Consider the following 15,572-nt stretch of genomic DNA (forward strand, 5'->3'; position numbering starts at 1 on the left):
AATAGAAGAAAAGAACATTTATAAGCTTAAATAATTATTAAACCATATTTTAAATGCAGTTTGGCTATTTTCTACTGTGGACTATAGAGTGTGTATTGATTCATAGATTTAAGTTACCATAGTTAAACATATTGTTATTCTCTAAAATTTAGGTGAAAGCATAAAATTGGTGAAATATATAACCATGCAGGAGCTTATTTTAAGGATCTCATACATTGCTCGAGTGAGTTTTGATACTCAAGCAATATCACTATATATTATCAATACCGTATATTAGCTTGAAAAGAGACTTTTCTTTTCAATCTTGAAATAGGATTGGAATTTCATTCTCCATTGTTAAAAAAGAAAAAGAAAAAGAGTGGGGGGTGGGGGGAACTGAATATTATGCATTCATTGAAGTCAAATAAGTCTAGAAATGCATTCTTAAGTATGTTTTAGTAAGTGAACCTTTGTTTTTTTAATTTTAAAATTAAACTACCAATTTAACATGGAAGCTAAGTGTTAAAATTAAAAGTTAGAATTTATGGAGGTTGGTACTCTTTTGATTAAAAGTTATAGGAATGTCAAGAACTTATAAATGCATAAATTGTCCCCTTGGAAGTATGTAATAATAACAATAAATTATAGAACCACTCACGTTGGTTATGATTTTTATTTGATTGGTTTTTATCTTATAAGGAAAAATCGTATTAAATTGTGGCAGGTGAACCATGGTTAGAAGAGGTACAAGGAGTGGGGCAACTAAAGGGCACAACATGGCGCCACCACAACAGCCAACTACTACCACCCCACCTAATGAGGGGGAAAACATCTCAACACAAGAACAGATACCAATTGGAGAAGTGTTGAACTTAATGAGATCATTCCAACGTGTCTAAGGCATTAATAAACCGTTTGGAACGAGAGCATGGAGGACCTATCATACAAAACGAAGCACCCCAAAACACCACAAGAAATGATGTACGTCGAGATTTGGAAAAGGTAAAATTTCCGAAGTTTTGGGGGTCCACAGATGGTCAATCTGCAGAGGCATGATTGCAAAACATGGCTACGTGTTTTACCCTAAGAGATTACACCTCAAACATGAAGGCCAAGATGGGTAGATTCCAGCTAAAGGGAAACGCACTACTTTGGTGGAAGACATTATTAACCCAATTGGGGATGGATATATCAAAAGTAACTTGGGAGCTATCTGAATAAAAATTTAGAGAACGTTACCTGTCAGAGGAGTTCCTTGAGAGACGACTAAATGAATTCAATGCATTAAAGCAAGGGAGTCGCTCACTACCAGAGTATGAGGCACATTTCATGGAATTACTCCATTATGCCCCTCACTTAAACACAGAAAAGCTCAAGGTGAACAAATTTGTGTATGGATTAAATGTTAACATTTAGACCAAGGTTAGAATCTTAATGCCTCACACCTTGCACGAGGCAGTTCAGCGGGCAATCATTGCAAAGGAGGAGATCATGAGCAGTGAACATAGCAAGTCAACAAGGCCCACAGGATCAAGAGTACCAAGTGGAAACAATACGGAACATAGAAATTTGCAAGGGGGTCCCACGCTCAATCATCAAAGGTGGTCAGGAAGAAATCAAAGAACACCATATAGGCATCCAGCTCAACATCCGCACAGGAACCGCAACAAACTTGTCAATCACAACTGCACCAGCCTATAAGAGAGCACCAAGCCACACCACCTCAACACCGATCTTCTTTCCAGTAGAGTTCCAGACCAACTCTCGATTCAGTTGGTAGTAGGAGCCAAGTCCCTAGGAGGGGGTGTTGGACTTTTGGAGGTCCTCACTACGAGATGGATTGCCCTCAAAAGACAGGTAATACCAACTCAACTAAGAATGCAACTACAATGGGGGATCTGGGGAAGGCTCATCGCATCCATGCAGCGGTGAACAATCGCCAGGTCGAACACCAATCCACTGTGTTGGAAACCTCAAGTAATATTTTGGTATGAGTTTTGTCATTTTAATAGATCTAGGGGCTACTGATTCATTTATTTCTCTAAATGCATTATCAATGATTAAACATAAAGAAACTCCACAATATGAATTTAGACATGTAGAAATGGCATGTGGTATGAAAAGAAATGTAGGAAAGATGGTAAAGGATTGTGAGGTGGATCTGGTGTATGTAAGACTAAGGTATCCTTGTACTCTACAATTCTAGGAGTTTATGACGTAGTTATAGGAATGGATTGGTTGGAGCGACATGAGGCACTCCTAGACTGCAAAGACAAGATTCTACATTTCACCGACGATGACGGCCAAAGAAAATCATTAAGGGGAAAGAACCGAGGGGTGTCCCTGAGGTTCATCTCCTCCATGCAACTAATGAAATTTAGGCAAAAGGGATGTCAAATGTTCTCATGGTAGCTCTAAACGATAAGGGTGACTTTGAAGACCTTGATAAACACCCATTCCTTGTCGAGTTTAACGATGTATTTCTCGAAGAACTACCTGGGCTACCCCCAAAAAGGGAAATTGATTTCACCATCGACCTTAAACCAGGCACTGAGCCTATTGCAAAGGCACCCTATCATATGTCGGCTCCAGAGCTAAAGGAATTGCAGATCCAATTAAAGGAATTATTGGACTTGGGGTTCATACGACCTAGCATATCTCCATGGGAAGCCCCTGTGATTTTTGTTAAGAAAAAGGATGGGTCTTAGCAATTGTGCATTGATTACCGCCAGTTGAATAAAGTGACGATAAAAAATCAATACCCTTTGCCAAGGATAGATGACTTATTTGATCAAATGAGGGGGGCGACTGTGTTTTCAAAGATAGATCTGAGGTCAGGATATCATCAGTTGAGAATCAAGGAAGAGGATATTTCAAAGACAGACTTTAAAACAAGATTTGGGCATTATGAATTTGTAGTTTTACCCTTTGGACTGACAAATGTCCTGGGTGTTTTCATGAGTTTGATGAACGGAATATTTCGGGATTACTTAGACAAGTTTGTAAAAGTCTTTATCAATGACATTTTGATCTACTCAAAGACCCCAGAAGAGCATGACGAACACTTCAGGCTGGTTCTACAATGTCTTAAAGAAAACCAATTATACGATAAGTTGTCAAAGTGTTCCTTTTACCAAACCAAGATTCATTATCTTAGACACAATCTCTTTGGGGAGGGTATCGCAGTAGACCCAGTGAAGATCGAGGCCATCATGGAATGGCCAACACCAACCAATGTTCATGAAATACGAAGTTTCATGGGCATGGAAGGGTACTATCGTAGATTTGTCGAAGGGTTTTCAAAGATAGCAAACCCCATTACTGAGCTCCAAAGAAAGAACAAGAAATTCATTTGGACTGAAAAATGTGAAGAGGCATTCCAAAGGTTAAAGGTGTTATTAACGACAGCACCAATTTTGAAGGTGCCAGATATGGAACAAGAATTTTTGGTTTGCACTGATGCCTCCAAGGAAGGGCTGGGTTGTGTGTTGATGCAAAAAGGAAGAGTAATAGCCTATGCATCAAGGAAACTCAGAACCCACGAAGAAAACTACACAACCCTTAATCTAGAAATGGCAGCAATTGTTTATGCACTAAAGATTTGGAGACACTACCTTCTAGGAAGGAAGTTTGATCTTAGCACTGACAATTGTGGGCTACAACACATATTCACTCAAGATCACTTAAATACAAGGCAAAGACGATGGTCTGAGCTAATTATTGAATATGATTTTGATATCACTTACATCAAAGGAATGGTAAATAGGGTGGTTGATGCTTTAAGTAGGAGGTCACGGATATTTTCAGTGATTCCCTTAAAGACAAATTTGAGGGAGAAACTGCTTGAATTACAAATTATAGACATCTGGTATTAGGAGGTTAGCAAAAGTTTGAGGGAGGATGAAATGAGGGTCCCAAAATATGAAGAATACTCCCTTGATAATGATGGGCTACTACAATTTCGGGGAAGGATATATGTACCACCGAATGAAGATATACGCCAATCAATCTTAAATGAAGCACATCGTGCAGTATACATGGCACACCCTGGTGTTAAGAAGATGAGTGTGGACCTGAAACCACTCTTCTTTTGGAAAGGGATGAAGAAGGACATTGTGAACTTGGTAGCAAGATGCTTAGAGTGTTAGCAAGTAAAAGTTGAATACAGGCATCCAACGGGTTTATTGCAGCCCCATGAGATTCCAAAATCTAAATGGGAAGTTCTATCAATGGACTTCATTGTGGGACTACCAATGACCTCAAGAAGACATGACTCCATATTTGTAGTGGTGGACAAGTTGACAAAGAGCGCCCATTTCATACCAGTTAAGACTACATATAAGGCACCAGAAATAGCCAAAGTTTTTATTAATGAGATTATGAGATTGAATGGAGTGCCTAGGAAGATCATATCTGATAGGGGAGTAGTGTTTACAGGAAGATTTTGGACCAGTTTCCAAGAAGCTTTAGGAACGCAGTTGAACTTCAGCACCACTTATCACCCGGAGACAGATGGGCAGACAGAGCGGACAAATCAAATCCTTGAAGACATGCTTCGGATGTATGTGATGGACCAACAAAAGAGATGGGAGAAGTTTTTACCACTTGTGGAATTTGCTTACAATAATAATTATCATAGTTCCATCAAGATGGCGCCATTTGAGTTCTTATATGGAAGACCTTGCAGAACACCTCTCAGTTGGGACCGACTAGAAGACCAAGTATTAATGGGACCAGAAGTGGTGCAAGAGATGGAAGAACAAATGACTATGATTAGGAGGAGGCTAAAAGAAGCACAACATCGACAAAAGAGCTATGTTGATGCTCATCGGGTAGACCGAAGTTATGAAGTGGGGGATAGCGTGTTCCTGAGAGTACGGCCCCAAAAAAGCTCTATAAAATTTTGAAAGGGAGAAAAATTGTCTCCACAGTTAGTGGGACCTTTTGAAATCTTAGAAAGGAAGGGGCCGGTGGCATATAGGCTTGCCTTACCTCCATCCTTAGCATGTATGCATAATGTGTTTCATGTTTCTGTTTTACATCATTATATTTTAGATCCTTCGCATGTTATTGACTTTGGTAACTTGCAGGTTTCAGACGAGGGAACAGTGATGAACGAACCAGTTTGCATACTAGACCAGCGAACTTTGCAGCTTAGACGACGATTGGTGGACTAGGTCAAGGTCCAGTGGGACAATTATAGTCCCAGTTCAACTATGTGGGAGGACGCCAAGGAGATGCGTCACCGTTTTCCTTACCTATTCCAAGGACTTCGAGATGAAGTCTATTATTAAGAGGGGGTGTGTGTAGTGCCCGCTCTAGTTGACTAACAGTGATATGACACTAACATTTATTTAGCCCTAAGGCCCACACATTATTCTTTGAGGACCTCAGGTTGAGGAACTGAGCACATGACGCTATTATTAGTGATTGAGATATTCATGGTTGTGATGTTTATGTATGCTTTCCATTGATACTATGATAGCTTGAATGGTTACATATCTTATCTATCGATATTATGATGATTGTAACATTAAATGGTTAAGTTTGGTCTCTATTGAATTTATGATGATGATGGCAGTAAAGGATATGTATGCTCTCTATTAAAAGCATGATGATGATAAATTTGATGGATAGGTATATTTCTATTGATGTTACGATGTTGATAGCTTAATGGATATGTATGTTTCCATTGATGTTTTGATGATGATAGCCATGATGGATGTGTCCCCTATGTTACCTACTTTCATTAGTTCGCGCTTACAATGAACAATGATGTGAATGACTAGGTGTTGTTAATGATGCTATTATGACAATGACTAACACTGAGAAACCTTGTTACTGATGAGTATTGAGTGTGGCAGGAAACCATCAGAGGCACTCGCATATGACGAGTTGATACCAAGTTTGATGAAAAATTATATTATTTTATCTCTGAAATTCTAAGTCAATTTTGAAACCTGCTATATATGTTTATCTATATTCTGATGATATGTTAATGGTTGCAGACACAGATTAGTTGCTTGACCGAATGACTCACATATGGGTGATGGGGTTGTACAAGTGGATGGAACTACATGGGAGGGGTGCGACAGTGTCCCTGATCTCACCCACTGGCACTCCCGTCGTGACTTGGGTTGGAAGGGTTGAAACATCTTCGCCTTGAAGATCACGATATCATGAGGGCAGGTCCCAAAGTTGAGTCGCTCATGACGATTTTACCGGGGAGCGCACATCAAGGCGGATTCCTTGATCCCCGACACCATTAGTCTCACTATAGTAGGCAACATAAGAGATGATAGTGGTCTATGTCATTGCACCTATACTTTCCCCTCGTAGTCACTAAATGCTTGAAGGGCAAGTGGTGTGGCACCCTTGGAACTTCAAGGGAATTTCTTGAAGGGCACGACCAACTTGGCACCCTTGGCATCACAAATAAACTATTAGGCGTGGCACCCTTGGAACTTCAAGGGAAGTTCTTGAAGGGCACGACCAAACTTGGCACCCTTGAAATCATTAAAAATAAATTAAATAATAAATATAATCAAGGAATGAAAACTAAGTAAATTTACATCAAGGGTAAATGATGTAAAAAACCGAGGTAATTAAATGAAAAATAAAACTTGGGTTAAGAGGATCATAAGAAGAAATAAAATAGATTACCTTAAAAACTCTACCCTTCCCATGTTGGAAAATATTAGGTAGATTATGTAGTTTAATTAGGTAAAAGGGGAAAGAGGGATATAATTGTAAGGATAAAGATTAATCCTAAACTAATTAAACCTAATTAAAAGAAGAGGAAGGTGAATTAAAATAAGAATAATAAGAATATCCACGTGGCAACCTCCATGTGGCAACAACCAACATAAGAATATCCATCTAAGAGATAACTTGAGTTAAATTAGGGAGTAGATAGGGGATCAAATCTTGACTCATTAATTAACTTTAGTAATGAACACAAATTAAAAAATAAAAAGGGGGATAAAGAGGCAAGTAGGAGAATAAATAGGAATCTTGTTGAGGTGAGGAAAATATTAGTTTTAAATTAAAATTTAAGTAAATAATTTTGGGAGACCCTTGATGAGAGAGTGACACATGGGTGGGTGAATAATCAAGCTATTGAATTATAAAAAAATAATTAATTATGCATGACATGCCAAGTGTCACCTATGAGGACTCCTATAAAAGAAGAGGCAAGCCATGGGAGAAGGGATTTTTGGGAACCCTATTGTTGGATGGATGAGATGATGTCAAAGCATTGATTATGAAACTACAGTGAGTTTTGTGAGGTAGAGGATTTTAGAGAGGGGACTCTTGAGCCAGAGTGCTCTCCTCTACCAACTAGTGCATTCCTCCATTGTACAACCCCATTGCAGCTCGGGGGTCCGCGGGGAAGAAGAGTACCCAAGGACTAGGCTGGGAGGTTAACCAGTGGGTCATCGCATTCGGATCAAGTACATTGTCATTCACTCTCAGAGGTGACCGACAACAAGGGAATACAAGTAACAGCAAAGCAAATGGAGTCTTGTCTTCTGGTGAACGGTACATATGGTTGCAATATTATTTTGTATGATTGCTTTATGGTCTTAGTTAAATGTATGTAAAGTTTATGACATGTTTCCTTAAATGAATTTAGGAATGTGTTAGACAGTGCTAAATAAATTTGAATTCCCAATGTGTTTCTCTTCTGGTTGTATTTTGCTGTGATTTGTTTAAAAATATATATATATATAGTATGGATGTGGTCCTTACAATCATCCAAAATGATGAAAATGATTTGAAAGAGAGCATCGGTGTATGTAGTATAGTGTCATCAATTAGAAATGTTAACTTCGAATCTAGTCAACAAAGAAGCACCAAAAATCCAAGAACTAATTCAAAAGCACGAAAAAGTATTCCAAGACCTTCCGATGAAGATGCCTCCTAAAAAAGAAATCGAGCATACAATAGAAGTCAAAGTAGGATCAAATTCCACAAACATCAAACCGTATCGACATCCACATCATCAAAAAACCGAAATTGAGAGATTAGTCCAAGATCTTTTAAAGTGTGGCATCATCACAAAAAGTAAAACTTTGTATGCTACCCCAACTGTATTAGTTCGGAAGAAAGATGGATCATTCAGATTATGCGTTGATTATCGAGAACTAAATAAAATAACAATTAAAAGCAAGTTTCCAATTCATTTTATCGATGAAATGTTGGATGAACTACATGGCACTAAATACTTCTCAAAATTAAACTTAAGGTCAGGTTATTACCAAATCATAATAAGGTTGGAAGACTTAGCAAAAACTGCATTTCGAACACATGAAGTTCATTACGAGTTTAAAGTAATGCCTTTTGGTTTAACCAATGCACCAGCAACATTCCAAGCTACCACGAACGAACTATTCCGTCCATATCTAAGGAGGTTTGTATTAGTATTTTTTGATGACATTTTAATTTACAGTAAAACTTGGAAGGAGCATCTACAGCATTTGGAACAAGTTCTTACTATATTAGAAAAACATTAATTCTATGCCAAGAAATCCAAATGCACTTTTGGGAAGGAAGTAGAATATCTCGAACATATATTATCCAAGAAGGAGTAAAAGTAGATCCTAATAAAATCAAGGCTATAAGGGTATGGCCCAAACCAGTTAATATCTCCAAGCTAAGAGGATTCTTAGGATTAACCGGGTATTATCGAAGATTTATTAAAAACTATGCCCATAAAACTGCACCCCTATCAAACCTTCTAAAGAAGAACTCATTTCGATGGAATGATGAAGCAGAAAAGTGTTTTGAAAACTTGAAGAAAGTTATGTCTAATGCCCCTGTATTGGAAACTCCAGACTTCTCAAAACCATTTGTAATTAAATGTGATGCTTCAAGTTTTGGCATAGGAGCAGTACTAATGCAGGATGGTCACCCAATCGCTTTTGAAAGTAGGAAGCTCAATAAGCAAGAACGTCTTAAGTCCACATGCAACAAGGAAAGTCTTGCTATTATGCATGCATTAACCAAATGGAGAGAATATCTCTTGGGAAGTAAGTTCTTAATATGAAGAGATCATAATAGTCTTTAGCATCTCCTCTAGCAAAAAATGTTGTCTACAGAACAACAAAAATAGACAGAAAAAATCACTACCTTCGACATGGATATATTACATAAGAAAGGGAAAGATAGCATAGTAGTTGATGTGTTGTCAATAAAATATGAATAACCATTATTACTTGCAGTTTCAGTCATTGTTCCCAAATGGCTCGATGAGGTTCGAAGTGAATATGCAAAAGATCCAGAAACAAGTGCTATAATCAATAACCTGCCTCAGAATTCAAAATTTGAATGAAAGAACGATATTCTTTGGTACAAGGGAAGAATTTATTTGAATTCAAATTCCAAATTTAAAGATAAGGTTCTCAAAGAGTCACACGATTCAATGTCAGCTGGACATGTAGGATTCTTTAAAACCTATTATAATGCATCCCAGTCATTCTTTTATAAGGGGATGAGTAATGATATTCAAAAATATGTAGCAGAATGCGATAAATGCCAGAAGATTAAAAATGAAAATATTATGACACCTAGACTACTTCATCCCTTAAACATCCCAAATCAAAAATGGTAGGAAATATCAATGGAGTTTATTGAAGGTTTACCTGTGTCTGATGATAAAGATAAAATTCTTGTAGTAGTTGACAAGCTCACCAAGTATGTTTACTTTATTGCAATGAGGAAATCAGACTCAACAAAACAAATCACTGAGACATTTTGCAAAAATGTTTACAAATTACATGGATTTCCCAAGGTCATTGTGAGCGATAGAGATGCGAAATTCATGGGTAATTTTTGGAAGAAATCCTTCAAACATATAGGAACCTACCTCAACATGAGTTCAGCTTACCATCCTCAAACAGATGGACAAACAGAGGTTGTCAATAAATGTTGAGAAGCCTACTTATGTTGTTATGCTATAGACAAACAAAATAAGTGGGTTCAGTGGTTACATCTCACTAAATGGTGGTACAGTTCTACTTACCACACGTTAGCGAAAATGAATCCTTTTCAAGCTCTGTACAATTACAAACCTCCGAAATGGAAGGACTTTAATATCCTCGAGGCAAAGCTTCCAGCTGTTAAAAACTAGTTAGAAGAAACCCAAAAGTCCTTCAAACTCTAAAAGAAAATCTAAATAATGCAAGGAATTGTATGAAGCAACAAGCTGACTAAAATAGATCGGAGAGAGAATTGGAAGTTGGAGATTGGGTATTTGTTAAACTCCAACCTTATAAGAAGTTGTCCTTAAATAGAAGGGAAAGAACAAATTGGCAGCAAAATTTTATGGATTGTACTAGATCAACAAAAAGATCAGCCAAGTAGCATATCGTTTAAGCCTTCCCGATAAAAGTCATGTTCGCAACATTTTCCATGTACCCTACCTTAGAAAAGCACTTGGTGAACATCAATCAATGAAAACAACACTTTCAACATTAGATGACGAAGGAAAGGTTATTCTAGAGCCAGAAGGTATCATCTCCATCAGGGAAAATAAGTTGTGATCACGAATAATCAAAGAATACCTGATCAAGTGGAAGGACTTGCCAAAAGAAGAAGCTTCTTGGGAGACAGAATCATTTTGTCAACAACACCCTTCGTTACGTATGCTTTGAGGACAAAGCATCTTTTCAAAAGGGAGGCAATGTTATGTAAAAATAAATCTATAACTAATAGCTAATTAGGGAAACGGCATGATCAAATATCATGCCCATTCACCAATAGGCACCCAGGGTTGTATTTAAGCTAGGGCCTCCCACACTTTAAATCATCCATTCGATCATTTATTAATAAAATGACAAATATAAGTGAACAACATCACTATTTCAAGGAAAATTATAAATATATCAAATCTCTCCCCATTCCCCCCTTACAACAATTAGGTTAGTAACACTAATAGTCGAAACCCATATACATGACAACATACAACATAACAATTACCTCCACAACTCCTCCAGCCAATCCTTTTCAAAACATAGTGAAGCAAACTCATAAAATAATGATTATGAAAAAGAGTTCTTTAGAACTTGAACCTCCAAAACATCTACACTCATAAAAGTGCAGCAATTGTCAAGAAACCAAGTGTAGTAGAGATTAACACCTGATTTCTCCACTTGATAATTACTTGTGAATATTATCTTTCTTCTTCTTACTTGTTAAATCTTCTTCATCAAGCAATTACACAAATGTTTAATCTTCTAGCAAAATATAAAGATCACAAAGAGACAAGAAACACCAATATTAGGTTGCTAGCCAGGGCAAAATCCCCGTAGGGGGAAAACTCAAAAATCCTTCTCTTATAGAATTAGATCAAAGTGAGATATCCAAAACCAAGACTAAGACCAATTTCCCACCAAGAGACCAAGTTAAAACCCTCCTTCAATCACCTCCAAAGTCAAATTCAACACTTGTCAAACCAAAGTCAAATTCAACACTTATCAAACCTATCCCAGACTGGTAAAATCTCAAAAATTTCATACCTACAACAAGGGTTGAATTTAAGCCTGCAATTACCTCAGAAAAATTCAATCTCTCCCACATAAATTACAATCCACACGTGTGAGTTGTTACTAGGTCAAAAATTCGATCAACTTGGAATATTTTCCTTTTTTTGACATTGTCTTCTTTCTCTCCTTTGACAAGGATTTCTCTTTTTTATTGCTAGGTTCAAATCTATTCTTTTGTGTGTGTGTATTATATTCCAAGTAGGTTGAATTGTCCGCTTATATATAGTTGTCCAGGAGGTCGAATAGGTGTCACTTGGAGGCCCAAGCCGACTTGGTCAACTTGTGGACTTATGATTCAACATAAAATTCAAATTTCATTTTCTTTCAAATGTCCAAATGGGACATGACTCAAATACTTTTTTTTGACTAAAAATAACTTATCTTTTACTCTTTTTGACACTATACACATGGTAATAAATATGTCAATGATAAATTTACATTATGAAAACTGACTCTAGTTACAAATTCAACACTCCCTCTTAACTAGGGAGGTATTCATAATGACTCAACAGGATATTCTAAAATTGAAATATTCATATAAGAAAGGATTGAGATTGATAAGCTATATCATAACCAGCATTGTCATAACTACCAAGGCCTTTACAAGTATGCTCTATCACTCCACTAGATCAAAGCACAATGTTGGGAGGCATTCAATAGGACACCACACCACCTAATCCATTATCACAATACTTGACCATTTCCTAATGTCAGTGCTCTGGACCATTCTTATATTAGATCAATGTACTTAACTCTTATGGTTGTTAACCCTGGTCACAACACAAATCTCAAGAATGTTAGTTCTTGATTCTTATCCAATCCACCATTCTCCCTACACATGTTCATGTACTATACTTACAACAATTATTCCTAGCCATAGTACATAAAACATGGAGAACATGGTGTCCATCTGCACTCCCTCTCAAACGAGGAGATATCCACAACCCCAAACTTGTCAAAAATACTCATCGTTTCCCTTAGGAAGGGATTTCATCAATGCATCGGTTACATGTTCATCCGTGGAGCCCCATTGTAGCTACTTGGCTCCTATCTGCATCATATCTTGAATCATAGTGAGCTTTGATCTTCATTCAACTTTGATCGATATAAAGTATCATGATCGAATCCAACATGTCATCAAATAGTCCATCAAGTAATTTTTGGAGCCAAACTACTTCACCTGCTAATTGTACAAACTTCCATATCTCTTTCCTTTTTAACTGAAACAAAATCTTGCTTCGTGCTTTACTAAGAAATCATAACAAATTCCAAGCAGAACCAACCAACCGTAGTATCTATATCATTACCCCTGCCAACTCAATCGATATATCCTTGAGTCGAAACAGTAAACCTCCAAAGGATCTTGTTCACAAGTTCCTTTTTAGTTTTTCTGCTAAAGCAAATAATAGTGTATCCAACCAGGATAGATTCTGCTTTCAACTCCTTTTTGAAGATAATGAATTATTTTTGAGTTTTTCAATTTGATTCCAAAGTACAAGGTCTTTTTTAATCTTGAAGTTCCTTTCTCATCTTCTTGCTTTGCTACTTTCATTCAATTTCCTTTCATCTGCTGTTATAAATCAAGTATCTAAAAATCTTCATCAGCTCCCTCTTACTCTTGGACTTCTTGCATTGCAACTTTTAATATCCTTAATATCATCATGATGTCATATCCTTTTTGTAAAAGTTCAAACTTCCTACTAGGGTTTGGAAGCCCTAAATACTGCAATATTTCTATCGAATTCGGACTTCAAATCCATTCTTCATAGGTCATTACAGTGTCATAGGCTTATACTACGATGTATAAGATCAAATCTTATTTACTGAATTTGAATGTAAGTTCCTTTTGGTTGGTGGAACGTTTGTTATGCTGCAAGTTAGATGTTGGTTGTTACTTGATATACTACTTCACTCTTTTTCCCTTTTCTTGACGCTTATATTGAATTTCTCATTAGCTTTCCTTTGTATCTTCATGACATGGATCTATCATTACTTGTATATGTAACAGGAAACTTCTTCTAGGGTATAACGATGGATTATATGTAGACAATGGTAAGGCGGATTCTCTTCTTACTTTGAATATAACTTCTTCATCATAGATGATTGTAAGCTCCCTCTAAATCTTGATTTCCATGAAAAGACTTGATTTACGAATCCCAATAATCATCTATGTTATCCTCTATTTCATCATATAATCATCTTGCCATCAACAAATACTATTCTAACTACTATTTTCTAAACAACAATAGAAATCAAACTTCACTGCAAACCTGGTACAAGAATAAACTGTAGAGTTATATATCTCTATCATATGCTAGTAGTAGAGATCCTTGTTGTCCTGGAACTTGGGTTTCCTTTGATCTTCTTCATCTTCATCTATTAATTCTTCATTTCTATCCTTCCTCTTATTGCTTAGAATTCTTGGGACAATCTCTCTTATAATGCCCATGTTCATAACAACCATAACATTGAATTTGGACATATCCTTATTTCTATGATATCTTTTGCCATGAGATCCAAATTTTCCAAACTTCTTTCTTGATTTGGCTGTAAAAGCTTGAGAATTTTCATTGTTTGGTTCAGTATCAATTTTAGGCTTCAACCATGTTTCTTCTAAAATAGATAGAGCCCATAGCTCCTTAAAGGTCGGAGCTTCCTTTCTTGCATAGATACCTCTTGCAAAAACCATCCCAAGCTCAAGGTAGAGCATTGATTACAAAAGTGATTAACTCAGAGTCACATATGGTTTATCAAGTCCTTGAAGTTGATCTTTGATTTATGATATTCTCATGAAATATGAAGCTATGTCCTCTTCTTTTAACATTCTCATTCATAGATTTGATTCCTTAGAGATATCTTCCGGCCAATTGTATTGATGGAGTATAGTTTGGCCAATTTATCAGACCTAGCGCATTTTTTTTTGTTCATCATTTCAAAGTTTAGATTTTGTCTACCTTTGTGATTGACTATTCACACAAAGCATATTTCACCTCACCGTAGAAATATGCAAAGTGAAAAGACGTTTGATCCTCTTCCCCAAAACTTTTATCATTTTTCAATAAAGTCATTGGACATTTCATGTGAGAGATAAAAATCCTCTTCAAATAGTCTTTTGATTGCATACTAACTTTTAGAGTTTGCCCCCCGGATGCGGGTGGTTGTTAGCAATACAGGGCCCATGGCTTGTCAGCAGGGCAGGTGTCCGCCCGGACAAGCCACGTACACCCAAAGGACAAGCCTTAAACACACAGGCATGCAGCATTCAAGGAGGGTAGTTAATTCTGGTTGCAGAGCCGTCCCCTCGGCATTCACTGCGAGCATTGAAACGCTAACCATGGCTCTTCATAGCCGGAAGCTCTCGGACATTCTCCCGCATTTCTCGCCTGCACCGATTCTGATCTTGAAGGAAGTGGCGGAGGCTCAATGCTTCGGCTCTCTGTCAGGCTCTGAGAGCGATTGCGACGGTTCAGGTGCCATAGACCGGAGCAATTGGAAAGCTTCCCGGCAGTTCAGTCGTGAACCTGGTCGTTTGGAGGTGCTGCATACCTTCCATCCGCAGTCTTGCAGGGGAATTGGGAGTCTGGTTCAGGGGAATAATCTGTGTGTACACGCCCGCCATCCGCACACCTTCAGAATGCAGCATGAACGGCTTCGGGGTACCAGTCGAAGGGGCAGTTTCAGTGGAAGAGCCCCTTCTCCCTCCTCCTCCATTGAAGATTCCTCTGAGCATAGAAGACCAAGAGGAAGGCCTCCGGGCAGAGGAAGAGTTGCGGAACCTCCGGAGCGAATGGAGTGCGGGCATACTGAGCATCCAATGGTTAGATATCGCCTTCCCTGCACTCTGTCCAATTCTACCTTCTTCGTCACTGTTTCAGTTGAGCATTGCCGAAATCTGTGGGGAGATGATGATGCTCCTCATGCTGACCCTCCGCGGAATCCTGGGGTTGTCCCGACTGTGGACATGGAATTTCCGGCCGTTGATATGCTGAGGCCTGTTCATGATCCTGGAGCTGGTCCAAGCGAGCCTGTGCAGCGCAATGTCGGTAA

Source organism: Pinus tabuliformis, chromosome 9 (assembly GCF_031772625.1).
Source record: "Pinus tabuliformis cultivar Carrire ecotype Pingquan chromosome 9, CPIR1, whole genome shotgun sequence".
NCBI lineage: Eukaryota > Viridiplantae > Streptophyta > Pinopsida > Pinales > Pinaceae > Pinus > Pinus tabuliformis.